The sequence below is a fragment of the Cebus imitator genome, unplaced genomic scaffold (assembly GCF_001604975.1).
Source record: "Cebus imitator isolate Cc_AM_T3 unplaced genomic scaffold, Cebus_imitator-1.0 Scaffold29, whole genome shotgun sequence".
NCBI lineage: Eukaryota > Metazoa > Chordata > Mammalia > Primates > Cebidae > Cebus > Cebus imitator.
In genome coordinates this window covers 9,971,824-9,992,014 of record NW_016107344.1, presented here as the reverse complement: position 1 = coordinate 9,992,014, position 20,191 = coordinate 9,971,824, and the positions used below count along the sequence as shown (strand labels likewise).

Here is a 20,191-nt window from a genome sequence, read left to right as displayed (position 1 = left end):
CTAAAATGCAATAAAAAAAAAAAAAAAGATGTTCTACCAGAACTTTTATTTGGTTGTCATTAAATGCATGCATTAAATTAAAATAATAAAAATATTTTCAATATTCGATCTTTTTATCTACTAGTCTGGCATGTCATTTTAAAATTCTCACAATTTTCTAGAAAATATCTTTTCTTTATTAAATTTTCATGTACTTTTTTTTACAGACACCCCTAAGAATTTTGTTTTATTTCTGTTGTGATTTTATCTTTTATTTTTTCATCACTTTGTAGATCACAATTTGTAAAACATAGAAAAACAAAGCATTTTTTTCACTTGTTATTCAGTGCATATACTAAATGCTTAATAAATTTAAGTGATTTTTTAATCATTTTTCTGAGTTTAATAATTATATAGCTATATAATCCATTAACAATAATTTGTCTATTTCCTATTACTACACAACTAATTTCTACTTCATATTTCATTGTATTTTTCAGAATCTTAAGAGCAATGTAAAAACAATATATCTATTAATAAGGATCACTGCTTTATTAATTATTTTAATGAAATACTTCTAAAACTTTGACTTATGATAAAAATTTAAGATTGCAATCTTTATTGCATTGAGTTATCTTACTATATCTAGTTTTATCAAATAAAAGTCAGCAAGAGATGTTAAATTTTATTTAAGGCCTGTGGCCTTTAATTCACATTCACACGTGTTTTGGTTTGCTTTGATTGAATTTTACTTATGAGCAGTGGTGTATCAAGGGCAGGAAGAAGGAGCTGTCTGGCCTGGGAACAGGTAATTGTTTAGAATTTAGAGCAACAAACATGTTTTGTCTAGGAGGAATATTTTCTCTCTCAAAATTATATAGAATTGAAAGAGCATGATCATAATAAAAAGCAGAGGGACTTTTATTAATTCTATTATTGTTTTAAAATGCTCTATGCAATGTATCCTTTTGTAATTATAGCCAAGGCTGATGGCTCCCACAATCCTGTCTCTGTTAATACATTGCCTATCATACCTTGTAAAATAATAGATTTTCCAAATTAAGCCATCCTTATACTCCCATGAATAGATTAACTCATTCATGAGAACAGAGCCCTCATAACCCAAACACTTCTTAAAGTCCCTGCCTCTCAACACTGTCACATTCGTGTTTAAGTTTTAGAGGACACAAACATTTAAACCATGACAATATTCTAGTATCTGATAGGGTAAGTGCCTTTCCTCTCCCTATTTGGAAAATTATTTTGTATATACACTGTGTAGAATTTAGATTGTAGGTTTCCTGTAGAAAACTTACATTATAGTAATATAACTATATGTAAACTATAAGTATGCCTATATATTAAATATTTATATTATATTTCTTTATATTTATTATATTAAGTCTTTATGAAGTAACACTTTTGAATAGAAAACCTATAAATATATAGCAAAGTAATAGTTTTGAATAGAAAATCTAAAAATATATATATTTTTTTAAATTTTTTAGAGACAGGGTCTCATTTTGTTGCCCAGGCTCAAGTGTCTTTGCCCAATCATGGCTCACTGCAGCCTTGGACACTTAGGCTCAAGTTCTCCTTCCATCTCAGCCTCCAGGGTAGCAGTGACTGCAGGTACGTGCTGCTGTAACTGGTGAGTTTTTCGTTTCAAAAAACTTTTTTGTAGAGATGTGAGGATGTCTCACTATGTGCCTGAGGCTAGTCTCACGCTCCTGGCTTCAAGTCATCCTCCTGCCTTGGTCTCCCAAAGCTCTGGGATTACAGGCACAAGCTACTGGGCCTGACATTAATTCCATATTCATATTAGAAATTGGTGTATAATTTTGCAGGGTGGTGGGTGATCAGACATATCATACTTTGGTATTAGAATTGTATTTACTACATGAAACAAATTAGATAATTATCCTTAATTTTTAACATTTATTTAATTTTAAAGTATATGTTTGCTTATTCTACATCCATTAACTTGAGAACAGAATACATAGAAGAAAAATATTCCTTGAGAGTTTGAAATAACTATCCATTAAAGTGTCTGAGTATTTACTTAATAACTTTTAAATTGTCTTCAAGATTTTTTAATTAGAATTTTTACTTTTCAATAAAGAAAATAAACATGTCACTGATATTTTAAAATATTGACAAAGTTTTTTACAAATTTTGTCTGTTATTTCAACCTATTATTCCTTACTTTGTGTATCTGGGTGAGTTGTAGTACTCCTCAATTATATTTTTCAGAATTCTGTCTGCAGTTCTTAAATTTTATTAGAATTTAATTTACCATTTTTTCCACTATTCTATATTTTGATTCATTGACTTACACTATTATCTTTACTGATTTCTATTTATTTAACACTTCTCTAACTTTTGGCTTAATTAATATGTCTTTCTCTTGATACTTGTTTAAGAAACATTAAGGAATAAAATGGACAGTTAATGAGTAGTGGTATTATTTTCTATAACATCTAAAATTATTTTAGATTATTCTTTGATTCAGTATTATTTAGGAGCACTTAAACTTGGATACTTTTTTCTTTTGTCAATTTTGTTATTAATAATTTTACTATGATTGTTGAATATCATCTCTCCAATTTGTGTTTTGGGGCAAAGGAATTTTTGTGGCCTAGTTAATGGTCTTGAAATTTTCTTAAAATATTGTTTTATTAAAAATTATAATATTTATCTAAAGGTCTCCAAATTAAAAACTCAATTTGCAAATGAAAATGATCATTTGGCACCTTAGCAAGGTTCAGACAAAATGTACCTCTTTCCAAGAATGTTCGATCGTAATTCAATTGGTGTCACATCACTTTTTATATTTATACCCAATATAGAAAGACCTGGGTTCAAATACCAGCTCTGCTACATGTGGATCAATCTGTGACCCTGGACAAGTGCTGTGGTTTGAATGTGTCCTCCAAAAAGCACATGTTGGAAACTTAATCACCAATGTATCAGTGTTGGGAGGCGGAGATTAACAGAAGGTGTTTAGGTCTTGAGGGCTCCACCTTCATGAATGGATTAATGCCAATTTTAAAAGAACCTGGGTCTGCAAATTCAATCTCTTGCACTTTCTTACCTTCTCTTTGCACTTCCACCGTGGGATGACACAGCAAGACACCCCTCACCAGAAGCAGACCTTCAATTTTAGACTTCCCAGCCTCCAGACAATGAGCCAAATACATTTCTGTTCATTAAAAACCAGGTACAGTTATTCTATAGCAAAATAAACAAATTAAGAAAATAAGTCACTAAATTCTGATCTCTTAGTTGTCTTGTCAGTAAACAACAATAATAATACTGACTTTGAAGTGTCTTGTGTGAGAATTAAATGAATTAATGAATGTCAAGTGCAGTGTCTGCCAGTAATCAGCACTATAACATATTGGTTCTTGCTATTTTCATTACTTCTGGGAAGAGGTTCTTTGAATTATTTGTGAGACTCCGCTGATTCCTTGCTCACTCTGTCCAGTACACTTTTTCATTCTGTTCTCCTTACTCTCAGTATAGTCAGTCACCTCTACAGTCTGTCTTGTGCATTAGCAGTGAGGGGATTTTACATCTTCCCAGCTTTTGACAGAAAGAAAAACTGCTCTTCTTATAGCAGTTATAAGCTGAAATTATATCTCCCAATTCCCTGAATCATGGATTCTTTGACTTTTCCTGAGCAAAAGTATGGGGAGAACAACCAGAGAATTTTACTGTTTGGCCATTTCACAAATTCTGTCAAGAGCACAATAGGTCTCCTCAGTGAATACATCTATTAAGCTTGTAGCTTACTATAGAGATGATTTGTTTGCTTTAGCAATTTTTCACATTGAAAGTGTACACAAAACATTGAGTTATTGCTAAAGCTTCTCATTAACTTACATTTTGGGCTATGATATAGAAATACGACTTGCTGGTCAATAAATAAATAACAACATAATTTCAAAAACAACTGAATGATTGTGGAATACTTTAGTTGGTTGTTTGGAAAATGTGTATTTTAGCCCAAATCTGAGTACATAGTAATTACTTAGCATTAATTCTTGATTTTTTAATTTCAGTTTGCAGAAGTAACAGAAAAGCTTCTGAGTTTTAGAAAAAGTATCGTCATTACATTCTTTATTTTTGCATAACCCCACATTACTAGATTTCCTTTTGCCAAAATACTTACATTTCAATTGAGTTTAAAAAGCCCTAAATTTTTTCTGTATTCAGAAAGTATTCACCTATCCATTAACATAAGATCATTGCCATTTGTTTGCAGAGATATTCCTGTTAATAATATTACAATGTAAACATGCCAGTTAGCAGAAAAGGTCAATATATGACAATAGTTCTTTTGGCAAAGAACGTAGCCCGAATCTGAAGAGCAAATAATATAAGACCACTTAAGTAATCTTTGTGAGATTACAAAATATGGATGAATACACAGATCATCAGAGATCCCATACTTAAGTAACTATTGAATAGCTCTCATAAAATACTCCTTCCAACATAGTCTGAATTTTCAGATGTTGCATGTCACACAGTAATCACTACCATTTGTATTGTGTGTTTCATGGAATAATGTAAGACTTCATACTAATGAATTTATTTATATTAGATAATATGCTTGTCATAATAATTCTATGAGTTATCTTTATTGTTAACTTAAAAACTACATTCACAGAGCTTGTTAATGTTAGAACTAGTTTTCAGATACAGTTGATCTTTCTCTTATGTGTGGATGGATCTCAAAATTTCCAACACACTTTCCCTAGTGCTACAACACTGAAACTACTTTTTAACAAACACTGACCTGATACCAAGAGTGGAATTGCAACTAGAAGGAGCCACAGTATGGGACTTCGGGCCGGTAATCCAGTATCAGGCAGAAAGGACATGGGTATTACAGGTTGGAAAGCTGGTGGACTATAGCTATTACATGGAAAATTATTTGTAAAGCTATTTCTAGTGAGTTATTGTAAACAGATTACATACTAATCCAGGAGTAGCATTAGGGAAAATGGGTAGGACATTTTAAAATGTTAATATAATTGGCTCACATGAGAGAGATGTATGTGAATTAAATCCATCAAGTTTGCTCTGATTAAGGAAGTTCTTTCTGCTTGAGACAAGAAATTTATTTGACTGGGATTCTGAAAATTTGACAACACATGGGGTTGAAAAAGTTACTTGGCGACTTCTGAGAATACAGTGATATTATGGTTTTTAATCTCTGCAAGTTCCTACCCTCTATAAACACAGAATATAAAAAATAATTTTAATAAAAGAGACTCACGATTACCAATTACATCAAAATTAGGTAACATAACATCACTATGACTCCGCCAAATAAAAGTGCATAGCAACAAATCACTTAGAAGACCTGTCTTGTATATGCATGTATGCAGGAAGTAATGGAGAGAAGCAACAGAATGTCTGATAGACCCTGACAGGAAACTCCAATTGCCAACAGCTACTCTGCAAAGTGTGACAAGCCAATTTAAGAATAGCAGCGGAAACTTGTAGGATTTTTTGAAGGACCTAATTTGTGATTGAGTACAGTGTTTACCAGACTTTCTGAAATTTGGACAGTTCTGCTCTACAAACTCTCAAAATAATCAGCCAAATTTCTCTCTAGGAAAATTCCCTAATCAGATGATTCTTTTGGGATTAGAATCCAACTTTATCAAAACAGGCATCATAGGGGCAAATAAATTGAAATGGTCCAAATAAACATATGGGAAAGGAAGATAGCCAGGAAATCTCAAAAAGTAAGAAGCCATGTTTTTGACACTTCATGAAATTCACTAAAGAGTATTATAAAACTTTTTATTTTTTTAAAAAGCAATTCTGACATGTCTCTTACCTATAAAAGTATTAGAAAAACAATTTCCTGGAAATTTAGTGAAAGAATTATAATCAAATCCCATACAATGTTACTATAATAAGACAATGAAAAGAGAATTATATTCCTACAGAATAAAGAAGTTTTCTTACCAATATATTCAATCAGTTAGGTCTCGCAGATTTATTCAGACTCTGATTCCTGTTAATAAAACACACACATGCATTTCGAGGTCAGGGATAAAAGATAACTGTCACCATCAAAGAAGAGCATAACTTTGAATTATAAAAAGTCAGAAATCAGATCATAGAACTCAGCAAAATATTAGAAAACAAATTTTCAGAAATGAACTCTAAACTAGAAGGAACATAGATCAAAGAAACACAATAGACAGAGAAATAGAAAAAAAGGAGGAATATTTAAAAATCAAAAAGAAAGAAAAAGCTTAAAGGATTCCAGAAAAAAAGTGTTAAAATATATGCACAATAGGAGTCCCCAAAAAGGAAAATCAAAGCAATGAAATGGAAACGAGATTAAAAATGAAAATTCAAATAACTTCCCTGAAATAAAATACAGTTGAAGCTATATGCTAAAATGATACTACTTAGCATGGAAAAGTCAACTCAAAATGACAAATTCTAGGCATATTCTAGTAAAATTGCTGATCCTACAAAGTTAAAGGAAGAAAAAGAAATAAAGAAAAAAAGGGGAGATTTCCAAAACAGATCAAGCCACTTATGGAGGAAACAAAAACAGATTTTAAGCATATTTCTCAATAGTAATACTTTATGCCAAATGACCATAGTATAAAATACATTTAGCTACATTGGAAAAGAAATTAAAATTGGGGATCTATTTTGTATCCAGCCTAATTAACTGTCAGATACAGAGGCAACCGAAATTTGGTTTCAAATATCATTGATGTTCCCATGAACCTCTATGGAGAAAGCTACTATGAAATTGTCTTCCAACAACCAAAAGTGCAAGAGAACCATCAGCTTAAGGACTTTTGATAAGCATTAAAAATGTTTACATGCAAAGCTTAGATTAATGATGGTCATAAAGGAGACAGCATAACATATAATAGCTGTATACGCTGACAATGTAGATACAGGACAATTACCAAAAATAACGGGAGAATGCAAATAAAAAGTATAAAAGATTACTAGACATAAATGGATATTACTTTAAATCATATGTCTTAAGACAGTTAGGAAAGAAAAATGATAAAATTAGTAGCTAATGTCAATATTGCTTATCCTAGGAAGCCAACAAGCAATAACCAAAAAAGGAAAAGGGCACTGAAGAGAAAAATAGGGCTCTAATATAACAATATTGTATAAAATTACCCATTAGAATAAATATGGATTTTCTTGAATACTAAAATATCTATTTAAAAGAGAGAAAGAGAAAAAAAGACCATTTAATGACACACTATTCATAAAAAAATTGTAAAACTATTAATGTAACATTAAAAATGTGATTAGATGAAATATATAAACACGTACATAGTCTAAAATTTTCCTTTTATTTATAAGATAAATATGCATATTTTATATATTATGTATGTATACATAGTATAAGAAAAAGCAAATTTGTAGATTGGCTGACAAAAAATATCATACAACTTAAAGGAAGTGACTCAGAAGAATGTTTTTATTTTTATTTTAAGGATTGATGAAAACTCTGGACAAATGAGAATAAAAGACAGCAGGGTTACAATCTTGACATCTGAGAAGATAGAATTTAGAACAACTGCACTGAAAGAAACAAAGGTTACTACTGGATGTCAAAGACCACAATTCAATTAATTTTTATTAATACCTATACATCCAATGCCACAGCTAGCTTTTATAAAGCAGAAATTATAGAAGATGCAAGGAAAAATAGAAATATAGCAAAAAAGAAGTTCAATGAATGGAACTAAATCCTACAATGGAGTAAAACATACTACTAAGTCTGTAGTTTTAAAAGTATGGTATTAGCAAAGATAGAGGAATGGAAGAGAAAATTTAGAATTAGGCCCATTTCTATATTCACTTAGTATACAATAAAGGCAACATTTCAAATTAGTGGAAAAATATATATATTTTTAAATGTGGTGGAAAAATTTGTACTTGGGTAAATTCTAAGTGAATCAGAGATTCTATTGAAGAAATGAAGCCACACAAATAATAGGAGGAAACTTGGGTGAATTCCTCTCTATGCCTATTCTGAACAAATATTTCATAGACCAAATCCAGAGATAGTAAGGAAAAGCACATTTGCTTACATAATTTAAAAAAAATATATGACAAAGGAAAATAAGCAAACAACAATAATATATTTAGGAAAATATTGCAACTTATATCACATACAAAGCCTCAATATCATACTACATAATAAGCTTCTACACATATAAAGAAAAGCACCAACGACCCTACAGAAAACTTAGCTAGAGAAATAAACCAACAGTTCATACTGAAAGAAATATAAATGTCTCTAAATCATATAAAAATATTCTCAACCTTGCTCAAAAAAAAGTCGATGAAAACTACACCGATACCATTTTTCATATATCATGCTGATAAATATCCACAACTTTGACAACACATTCTCTTGAAAAGGCTATAAGAAACTAGCACTCTCATATATTGCTGATGGGAAAGCAAAAGGATACATAACCACACGGAGGGAAATTTGGCAATTGCTGTGAAAATTGCATGTGCACTTACCCTTTGACCCAGAAATTTTACTTGTGGGAATTTATCTCAAAAATGCACTGGTAATTTTCAAAAAGAGATCTGCACAAAATCATATGCACCATATAAACATATAGTTATCATGAGACTATTTATAAAAGCTAAAACCTTGAAACCTATTAAATGTCCATCAACAGAGAATGATTGAATAAACTCATGTATGACCACATAGTGGAAAATTGTGTTGCTGTGAAAAAGAATTAGAAATGTTTATATACTTTTATGAAGTAATGTCTACAATATATTGCTAAGTGAAAAAGAAGGTACAGAAAAGCATGCCAGCACTTAAACACTTACCTAACAAAGGAAGATGTACATATGTTTAGATAAGATACATATATATATAACAAAGGAAGATATATATATATATATATATATATAGGAATATATGTGTGTGTATATATATATATATATCTTCCTTTGTTAGATAAGAAAGATATATATATATATATCTCCTCTGTTAGGAAGGAAGAAAGGGAGGGGTGTATGTGTGTGTGTACAAAGGAAGGAAGATATATATATACATATACATAGTGTCTTTGTGTATATATATACACACACTTTCATGTGTGTGCATGCTTAGAGTTATATTTAATAAAAGCAAGAAATTAAAGAATTAACAAAATTCAGAAATAGCTTGTTATCTTTATGGTGGAGTGATGGCACAGGATGAAAATAGAAGAGCTAGATTTCTGGGAATAGGTTTTGTTTATAATCTTTGCTAAAGTACTCAAATGTATATTCAATTGAAATCGATTTAGAGTTGTTGCTTTAATGCCTTGGTAGCAAAGACTCTGCATCCTTTGAACTACAACATTCTGGTTGATCAATTCTCTTTAGGTGGTAACATGAATGGTGGTTTGGTCATTTAAAAGTACATTTGTAGAAGGGTCATCTGTGATGATTTTAGAATGAACACCCAAAACTCATTCATAGAATTTGATTGTGGTCTAATATCTTTGGGAAATGGTGCACCAGCACTATGGAAAGAAACAGAAGATTTAAGGATTTTCCAGAGTCCTAAGATTTTCTTGAAGGACTACGGAAGTTACATGTAGGTAGGGAGGTATGGTGTGGAGCTAACTGAGTGAGGCTTTCGGCCTGGTTCAAACTTCAGACAGAGAACTTCCACCTCATTGTGTATTTTGGTTTTCTATGTAAAATTTCCTTTATAGAACAGGATCTGAAGCCCATAAAACAGTTTGACAACCATTCAATTAGAAAAGAACTTAGAATTATCTCTCATATACTAAATCTATATAAGATTATATATTTTTGTTATTACTTACATGTGGATCACAACAAAACACACATACAACTCAAGTTTTTTAAAAGGAAAAATTGAAGAATTTTAAGATGAGGAATGAAAGGAGAATATATGTTTATATCAAATGTCAGTAGTTGTTATCGAAAATAAAATTGGCTCTAATCTTTCTAGAAGTCAAAATAAAACAAGTTGCATATCTCTTATTTTCAAAAAGAAAGAAAACAAATAATTCAGCAAGGGATACAAAGTAATTTCTGGTACAATATTTAGAAAAAAATGATTGGAAAAGTATGTATAATATAAGTGACTTTATCAGTTAGAATTCTTTCACTTGCAAATCATGGAAAATCTATTCAAACCAGCTTAAACAGTAAGACTAACCTTGAAAAAAGAGAAAGACCATTTCCAGAAGCCTAGAAAACCTCTTTTAATGTCTTTACCCAAATTGGGATACTTAGACCAATAAGTTTCTAGAAGAGGAAGTGGAGTCAGCTACCCCAATATTTGTGGACTCCGTGGAGTAGAGCTGAATACTATAACAAAACTGACTTCTGTTAAAAAAAAAATTAATTGGCCTGCCCTGGTGGCTCAGGCCTGTAATCCCAGCACTTTGGAGGGCTGAAGCGGGCAGATCACCTGAGAACAAGAGTTCGAGATTACTTTGGCCAACAAGGTGAAGCTCTGTCTCTACTGAAAATACAAAAATAGCCAAGCGTACTGACGCACATCTGTAGCCCCAGCTACTCAGGAGGCTGAGGCATGAGAATCGCTTGAACCCAGGAGGCAGAGGTTGCAGTGAGCCAAGATTGTCCCATTGCACTCTAGTCTGGGTAACAAGAGTGAAACTCTGTCAAAAAAAAAAAAAAAAAAAAAATTGATTAATTTAAAAAAGAGGACCAAGGGATGGCAAACTCTAATGACCATTACTATGAGTTAATGGAGAATGTCTTTATCATCAACTTTACTACAGTTACCAAGTGGATTTTATGCCACCATTTCTCATTCATCTTTGTTAGAAGTCAGGGCCTCCTAAGAAAGACGTCTCAGCCAGGTTAATGTGATGCAAATATGTAGCCTGGTAATTTATCCAGGTGAGATGGAACTGAGAATGAATACAGGAATACATTGAAACCATTTCCCTTTGACTAAAGTTTTCTAACACAAATTAAATGGCAGACCATTAAACTGTTGGAATTCTGTAAGATAGATTCAAGAAGTTAGGAAGCAAAAGATGGGAAAGGCAGAGGGAGCCACTGCACTACAATAGCCATCAAAAAAGAAAACAAAAAAAAGAACAGGCTTTCTGCAATGCTGTAAACAAGCCTATCTGAGTAGCACTTACTAACTGCATTGATAAACACTTTCTCTAGGTGCTAGATAGCAAATTGTTTTAGGTTACCTTTATGATAAGGAATGTGATTGCTACTTTTCTGTAAAAGTAGAGCCTTAAGTATAAAAAACAGTCAAAAAGAGGTAGGGCTGTCAATCAATTATTAAGTTTTCCCACCAAGAGGAAGACCATCTAACCTCATTATAGATATAGGCTATTGTGGTTTTTAACAAGGAAATCCAGTTTTTACCTAAGAATGTCTTTTAAGTAGGCAAATGCTTACCAAAGACTATACACTTTAACACTAGGGAATAAGACAGTATGTCTTTTCCTGGATCATCTTTCAGAGGATGTGTTACCCTGTTAGTGCCACAGACATAAGGGAATCTCAGTAACATATTTGTGGAGAATTGAAGCTAAACATCATAACCACAAAAGTAAAGGCCAGGGTAGCTTATTGGCTCAATGTATCTACCACCTAGGTAGCCAAATAATTTTTCTAAATATGTGGAGTTATTAAAAGTGACCCATGCAACATTAGAAAATGGTTGTCACATAATATGCTTTTAGTTTCCTTATCCTTGAGCACTACTTTCCTGACAGCAGCTAGATAGTAGAATCATTTGTCTCTTAAGGCCATGCTTGTTTCATGCCGTTAAAGCTGTCATCACTTAGGAGAGGGGCCTATACATAAAGTTTATCTAAAAAAGGAATCTGATCTTTAAGGTATAATTTGAAAAGAAAGGGGAGCAACCGAATCAACACTTGAAATTATTTTAGAATAACTGAGATTCTGTGTTAACCTCATATATCTTGGCCCACAGCCATTTTCCTGTCCACAGAAACAATGACAAGTGAAAAGTTAATGAAAGCTACCAAGAGACACATTGTTCAACTGTTCAGGATTGTATTCAGCTACACATTATAGAAATCTGACAACAATGGCTTAGACAAGTAAGGATATTTTTTTTAACTCACATAACAAGGAATAAAATTGAAAGCCATTTAGGGCTGATGCACAAGGAGCCAGGCTACTTCTGCATCGAAGATAGAAAGGCACTTAGGCTTCTAGGTATCACATCTATGTTTAATGAAGAAGGAGGAAGACGGAATGGTAAACATTTATGCCAGTTTATTGTGTGTGTGTAATGCACAACCATATTTATAAACTAAGTTACCAGATGCCCCACTTTTCACAAAGACCTCCATTAATATGGCATTGGCCAGATCTTAAAAACATGACTTCCTTTAGCTTTGGTTACTTTAAATATAATGCAATGCCTCCCTCCAAAAGTTAGAGTTCTGTTAAGAAGAAGTAGGGGAAAGTAAATATTGATTAGGCGTAATCAAAAATCAGGAGTATTTGCCTCTATTATTCTTAAATTCTCTGTAGTATTAAAATGGGCATAACTGTAAATTCTAGAAAAGCTGAACCTAAAACCCACTTGCTCTTCACATTGTATGTTGGGCTAAAAAGATATTTATTCACTCAAGAAGCATTATTATATGCAAATTCTGACCTGATACTGTATTAGATGTTAAGGACAAAAAGGAACCCCAACCCACCTCTAAGGAGCATGTGGTCTGGTAAGTGAGAACTGCTTTGAAAAAAGAAAAAGGTGAAAATGGCTCTATGTACAGTGGCCAGAAACAACAGCAGAAAAAGTGATGACTTATATTTGGGGAGACAAAAATGGGGGAGTGTTAGGAATGACGTCATGCCTGAGTTAGTTATTGAGCAATATCTTGAAAAGGAGTATGCCTCTGCTACATAGATTGCCTGGGGTTATACAGAGTAAATTTACACGAGTTCTGGAAAAATCACATAGGAATGAAAAGAAACCCCTAGTGTATTCATAGTTCTGCGGGACTCAACCAAACAATTTTCTTTCATTGCACAAAGTTATGAAAGAATATAAAAAATGAAGCTCTTAAGTGGAAAGGAAAACACTTGTATAATATAGTCAATCATTAGAAGAAACTTTTTCCAAAACAAAAGAATATTAATTCTTGAACTTATTGCTTACTGTGAAATCCCCAATAAATCATAGATTGAGCTCTGAGCATGTAAATTAAAATGGCAACATTAGTACCCCCAACTACAGCAATGTAATAGTACTGCATTGGCACGTAATACGATATTTCCATGCTGCTAACCTAAGGGGTAGGATCTGCAATTCCATAGTTTATCTCTCCTAGCTATATTGCTAAATCCATCACTTCTTCTGTGTTAAAGGGCAAGAAAGTCTCCATGGAGTATCTCACAGCATCTTTATTACTTAACATTGCCATTTTCTTGGTCCCAGGCTGTTTTAGTGTCTGACCCTGATTGACAGTTCCCAGCAAAATTTTTATGGGAACTTCTGTGCAATGTAGATATCATTGCTGGTAGGCGAATCCTTGGAATATCTAGCTAAGAGTATCCCTTTTGTTCTCTCTGCAGAACAAGATATTTCTTATTTTGGCAGCCATTATAACTTCCACATACTATGTCAAAATGCCTTCATGATCTCTGTTACTAGAAAATGTAGTCTCTTGGTCAATCAATCTAGTTGCCCTTTTTATATTTTTTAATATTAGGGCCTTCCCAAGAAGCAGAACTCATCTTTGAAGTTTCCAATAAAGAGAGGCTAATAAAGGGACTACAGTACATACAAAAGGGGTGAGCAAGATTAAAGGAACAATAAGGGATGACGAGGCTTCTAGAGAATAGCAACAGTGGGAAGACATTGCTACCATCTAAGACGGAAAGGGCAAGGAAAAGAAGAGATGATCAGTGAGAAATGCAGCTTGGAGGCCCTCCCAGGGCAGAAACTGTAAGTGTGGAAGGACACAGCTATGGGCATATTGACAAAGTCATGGCACAAAGAATGGAAAGAGAGAGGGAAAGAAATGCCTCACTTTCTTCTCTTTCCTCCTCCTTCTTCTGTTGTTTTTTTCCGTTGGTGAACTTCAAGGAAAAAACAGGCAGGCAACCTCCAGGCACAGAGAGCAGAACGGAGGAGAATGGCTGTGTTGGAAAGCCAGCAAATTCAGAACAGCCAAGCAATCACTCTGTATACTTTTTACATTGGCCACATTGGTGTTTGGTACTCCAGAAATCTCTAAGTACCAGATAATAAACGATAACTTTGCTTCTGGCTAGGAGAAGATGTCCTAGAGCTTGGATACTGAAATGCTGAGGGAATCCAGTAACATACGCTATGCTTTTTTAAAGACTCATTTTTGGGGGGCCTAAGTCTGAATTACGGCTCCACGACTTGTTAGCTTGGTCAAGTTACTTTATTTCTATAAACAGTTTACCAAGTTAACAAATGGACACCTTCATGAAAAAGATAAATAATTTATATAAGCAATCATCACTATGACTAGCACATTGTAAGCAATTAGTGTTAGTTATTATAAGAAATTATAAACTTGGAACCATGTAGTGTTGGATATAATAATAATACCTACATCTCAAACTGTGAGAATTAAATGAATGAATAAATGTAAAGCACTTAGGAAAAAAGTGGCCAAAACTAGTATTGTTGTTATTACTTAAAATTATGCTTTAAGAATGTATTTATTGAAATTTTAAAAAGGATCACAATACATGTTATGTTTCCAAAAGTTGGAGATAAAGGAACATGTACAATGTGGTCTCATTTGAAAAAAAAATTTTAGTAATTTATATTTAACACAATATAGCCAAAATACCATTTCGATATGTAATTAATAATAAAATGAGAAATTTTACATTCTTTTTTCTTACTAAATCTTTGAATTTTTGCATTTTTTACACTTAAGGCACTTCTTAATTTATTATAAACTCTCACTGGAAATACTTGACCTATATTAAGATCTTATAAAACTTACAGTTGTAAAAGTTGATTCACATACTCAAGTTAATCCAAACATACTTCAGGGTTTTTTAAAAAATACTTTAAGTTCTGGGGTACATGTGCAGAATATGCAGGTTTGTTACACAGGTATTCATGTGCCATGGTGGTCTTGTCAAAATTTATGTACCACAGTGCTCAGGAAAGAACTTCACATTATTATAGCAAAATAACAGCATTTAAAAGTTGCTAGTTCTTGATAAAAAAAAAATAGCACACCACCAAGATGGAACATGATTTTGTTTTGGAAATGAAACCAGGATGACCATTTAATTTTACTCATTATGAAAAATGACCCTCATCATTGATTAGTCCACAGATCTTGTGAAGTTTCCCTCAGGGGATTCTCTGTTATAGACAGTAGTTACTGATTTTAGGAGCAGTAATGTCTGATGCTCACTTAATTATCCTCCTTGGCATCATAATTCTTTTATGATAGCAAACCTGTCTTAAATCTTGGGCTCTAAAGAGAAGCATTCTGTCAATATTTTAAAGAATGGAGGTAGACTGGAGGAAAGTGGCATAGAATTGAGAATAACGCTGAGAACCATGTTACACAGTGAACTAGACGGAGCTCCACAGTGAAAAAAGGGAGCACCTCCTGAACTTGAAATTCAGTTTTCACCTGCTTAAAACATTTACGTTCTACCCCTGAATACGTACATTAAGTTGAGAAAAATTGAGAATCAAGGTAAATAATTTATCACCAAGTTGATTTGGTATATAAAGGTTTTAGAAAGATAAAGATTGACAGACAATAATGAAAGCACATCTAAATTAAACAGCATTTTGAAATGCTGATGACGTTGATTTAATTTTCCAGAACAAAATAAAGTTGAAAAAGAAAGAAATCACGAAAGATGAGGCAAATGAATATTTTATGACGGAGCTGTATTTGTTCAGTGTGTTTTAAACGGCCGAATTTTTTTTTAATCTTCTCTGTAAACACACTACTTCAGACATAATCATGGCTTGCCACGACCCCCTAAAATGCTTCTGTGGTTTCCACGTGTACTTTGAATAAAATCTAAACTTTAAGCTCTGACTTTACAACCTTCCCCAGTCTTGCTCCTGCTCACTGACATATTTTCCATTCACTAACTTCCCTCCAACTACCTTGAATCTGAGACATCTCTGCTTACCTTGCACACTTCACGCTTGTTCTTTCTTCCTATTCTGGTCTCAGTTCAAATGTCACCTTCTCGGAGTGCCTTTTTCTGGGCATCATTTCTAACGCCCTATAATCGTTCACTTTCTCTGAGGCTCATGTCATTGTATAAAATTACATCTTTTATTTCTCTTTCTGCTCTTGTACTTGTCTTGCTGGCCCAAGGACTGTCACTGGAGATATAGTATCTGTGCAGCTGAGAAACCCCACTGGGATGTGAAGTTGATTAAAACTTGGTGCAGGCTGACCAGCTTCCCAGAGCTGTTCACTATCCACCACCAAGCCCACCCTCCTCACCACCACAAATCTGCCTCTGTATATGTTGCTTATTTTTAAGAGGTGTTATCTGGCTGAAAATTAGCGAACAGACTTGCCCATAGTGGTTCTATGGTGCTTGGGGCTCTCTGTGCTAGAGCTCATCCCCTCTCCCTCCTCAAATATACAAGGAAGAATACACTGAAGTATAATAAATATACTTAAAATATAAGGGAATGCTATATATATAATATAAAGCAGGAAAAAATAAGTTTCTTTTAGAAGAAGCCAAGTGGTAATATTAAATGAAAAAAAAAAAAAAAAGGAAAATAACAAAACTCAATGGGAGCCAGGCACAGTGCCTCATGCCTGTAATCCCAGCACTTTGGGAGGCCGAGGCAGGAAGATCACCTGAGGTCAGGAGTTCGAGACCAGTCTGGCCAACATAACAAAACCTGTCTCTGCTAAAAATACAAACATTAGCGGGGTGAGGTGGTACACACCTATAATTCCAGCTACTCAGGAGGCTGAGGCAGGAAAATCGATTGAACCAGGAAGGTGGAGGATGCCATGAGCTGAGATTGCACCACTGCACTCCAGCCTGGGAGACAGAGTGAACTCCCTTTGAAAAAACAAAAAAACTCAATGGGCAATATAAAAACTAGGATGAATCCACAGGTAGAATAAATTAGTAAGAGACAGAAAATAAAAAGAGACATGGAAGATAAAAACAGAATTATCAAATCTGGAAAATAGTAGTCCCAATGGAGAGTAAAATAATAGAGTGAATGAAATATTTTAATAAATTCTCAGATTCAAAAAAGATGAAAGTTGTCCCTTGGATTGAAGGTGCTCATAGAGTCCCCAAAGGAAAATTCCTCCCTCAGACACAATATAAGGATATTAAAGAATGTCAAAGAGAAAATTAAAAAGGTAAACCAAGGATAGATTGTCTTAAAACAACAGGAATCATACTGACAGTACACACTTCAAAAAGGCACTAGAATATGATTTTTTAGTAAAATAATGTTGAAACTAGACTTTGATATGCAACCAAATTGTCAATGTAAATAGAGGATATAATAATATTCTATTCTGGAAAATGTTTTCACAGGATTTGCTACACAATGACCTACTTTAAAAGTGCTCTTAGAGGAAATAATGAAATAAGAAATGTAATACATGCTAGATTTTGTTATAAGAGATATAGGAAATAAGGATAATAAAATTCCATCAGATTTGATGTCAACATTACTGTTGTCAAAGGAAAAAAGATAATAGAAATTTTTAAAGCTCATAATCAAAATTCTGGAATATATCAAGATGGGTATAGAGAAACCAAATGGATATAAGAATATGCTAAAATGCATGTTATATGGAGCAGGATAAGTAAGGATTTGTATGTTTAAAGAGTTATGATGAGTGAATAAACATGAAGGTGAGGCTTACATTAAGGGCAACCACCATAAAAACAAAAGTTGAGTGAATGTATAACTTTTAAACCAATTAAAGAAAACTTGATTGGTCCCAGGGAAAACAGGAAAAAAGAAAAATAAAATTGTACAAAAGTAGAAAATATGGAAAAAATTGCAAAAATGTCTAGACTTTTTTCAGTAAATGGTTAATACTCATTAATTTAAAGATGAAACTAGGGTTTTCAAAAAAAGATTCTGTAAAACGTTATAGCATGTTTTCTGCAAGAGACATGCTTAAAATGAAACAAAAGGCAAAGAAAGGTTGAAAGTGCAAATTTGGAAAAGAATATATCAGGTACATATGAACCAAAGAGATCTTAACTGTTGAAAAGGAAGAGTACAAAAGTCGAAAAGAGAATTATAAGCTGGTAAAGGGAAAAACAGAGTGGAAGGATATAGTCCTTATGAGCGTACATATTCATAACAATATAATTTTAAACTGTGTGAAGAGAATAACAGACACAACTATAGGGAGAAATTAATCTTATTAGTAATAAATTTAGCTTTTAATATGCCCTGCTTCAAAATCCATAGATCAAGCACACAAAAAATAAACAGCAATATCAAAGACCTGAAAAAATAAATTAATAAGCCAGTCTACTGAATAACACAAAACTGTGCAAGCAATAAACAGATAATAAACTAATGCACACACATAGAAAAGTAAAAAGTCCAAATATCAAGCTGCAGAGATAGCTTTATTTTATTCTAAGGGATTAGTGTCATGAACTATATTTGTATCAGTATAAAAATGAATAAAAAAGGATATTATAAAAACCACATAATTAAAAAGTAGGTAACATGTTAATTATCATTGGGTTGAAAAAAATTTTTAAAGAATATTAAAAATGCCTAGAACTAAATATCAGTGTAAACACTGAAAGACAAAAATTGTGCTAAAGGAGTAATTAGAAGTTCAACTCCAAATAAACGTATCTGTAAACAGAAAAATAGAAATTGTACAGAAAAGCAAATTCAAAAAGCCAAGAAGAAAGGAAATAATAAAAACGAGAGCAAAATTAACGAAATAGAGAATGAACAGCAAAATAAAATTAATAAAATCAGTTATTGGTCCTTGAAAGTTTAATACCGCTGAGAAAAGTGATCAAAAAAATGAAATAACATACAAATAAGAGCAGAGAATGAAAATGGTGACATAACTACTAACAGAGGTAGACAATTTGTGAGAGAATAACATCAACAATTATACTTTAAAATACAGATCACATGAATGAAATACTACAAAAACTAAAAAGTCAAAATTAAAGCTAGAAGTAGCAAAAAATGATGAAGTAGTAAGCATTAAATAAATCAAAAACTAGGCAAAGACATTCTGCTCATCAAAAGCCCCAAATCCTTCTTGTATTATGGTGATTTCTGCCAACAGTTTAAGAAATATTTAACTCTTTTTAAGGGAACCAAATCTTCTCTTAAAAAATAAAATAAAATAAACATTAGAGTTGCCTTGCTAATGTTGTGAATCTAATATCAGTTCCAAAATCAAATAAGGATTAATTAATAAAAACATTGATAGCCCCAGTTTAGTTTAAAACATAAATGCAAATTTGTTAAATAAAACAGCAATTTTACAAGAAAAATTTAAAATACACTGTAATCAAGATTAATTATTCCAAAAATGCAAAGACAGTTCAATGGCAGAAATTTTATTAATTTAATTTGCGGTAATAACAACCAAAGGAAAAGAATACATATTTGTCACAATGTGTACAGAAAATGGATATGGCAAAAAGTTCAACACCAATTTATATATTTTTTAAGTCACAGAAAGTTTGAAATAAATGGAACCTCCCTATCTGAACTGAGTAAAGGTTATATAACAAAAACCTATTATAAATATTATTTTGAATGAATTATTTTTAATAAAAAATTTAGGCTTGAGAAATACAAGAATAATTCTATCAGCAATATTGTTTAACATAGAACTGGATGCTCTCACCAGTACCAAAAGAGAATAAATTATATGCAAAGAATGCCATAAATTGGTAAAAATGTCATTTTTAGATAAAATATTTATATATATACATATATACAACAAGCTTATAAGAAGAGCTGGGGGACGATCCAAGATGGCCGTTTAGGAACAGCTCAGGATTGCAGCTCCCAGTGAAAGCGCAGAGGGTGAGTGGACGCCGCGTTTTTATTGCCCACAGACTAGGAAATTCCCGGGCAGAGGTGCTCCACAGTCGCCAGTGCAGCTGTTTCGGCCAGCGCGGCTGTGCCGGCCAGCGCCGCTGCTTTGCC

At 32.8% G+C, this 20,191-nt stretch overlaps 1 long non-coding RNA gene across 2 annotated transcripts in view; it reads right to left on the bottom strand.

Moving 5' to 3' along the window:
• The window catches only part of LOC108300741, a 100,065-nt gene that overhangs the window by 22,096 nt on the left and 57,778 nt on the right, over nt 1-20,191 (bottom strand). For both annotated transcript variants that reach the window (XR_001823582.2, XR_001823581.2), the window contains exon 2: nt 5,965-6,013. This is a non-coding gene — a long non-coding RNA (uncharacterized LOC108300741). The remainder of the gene's footprint in view (nt 1-5,964; nt 6,014-20,191) is intronic.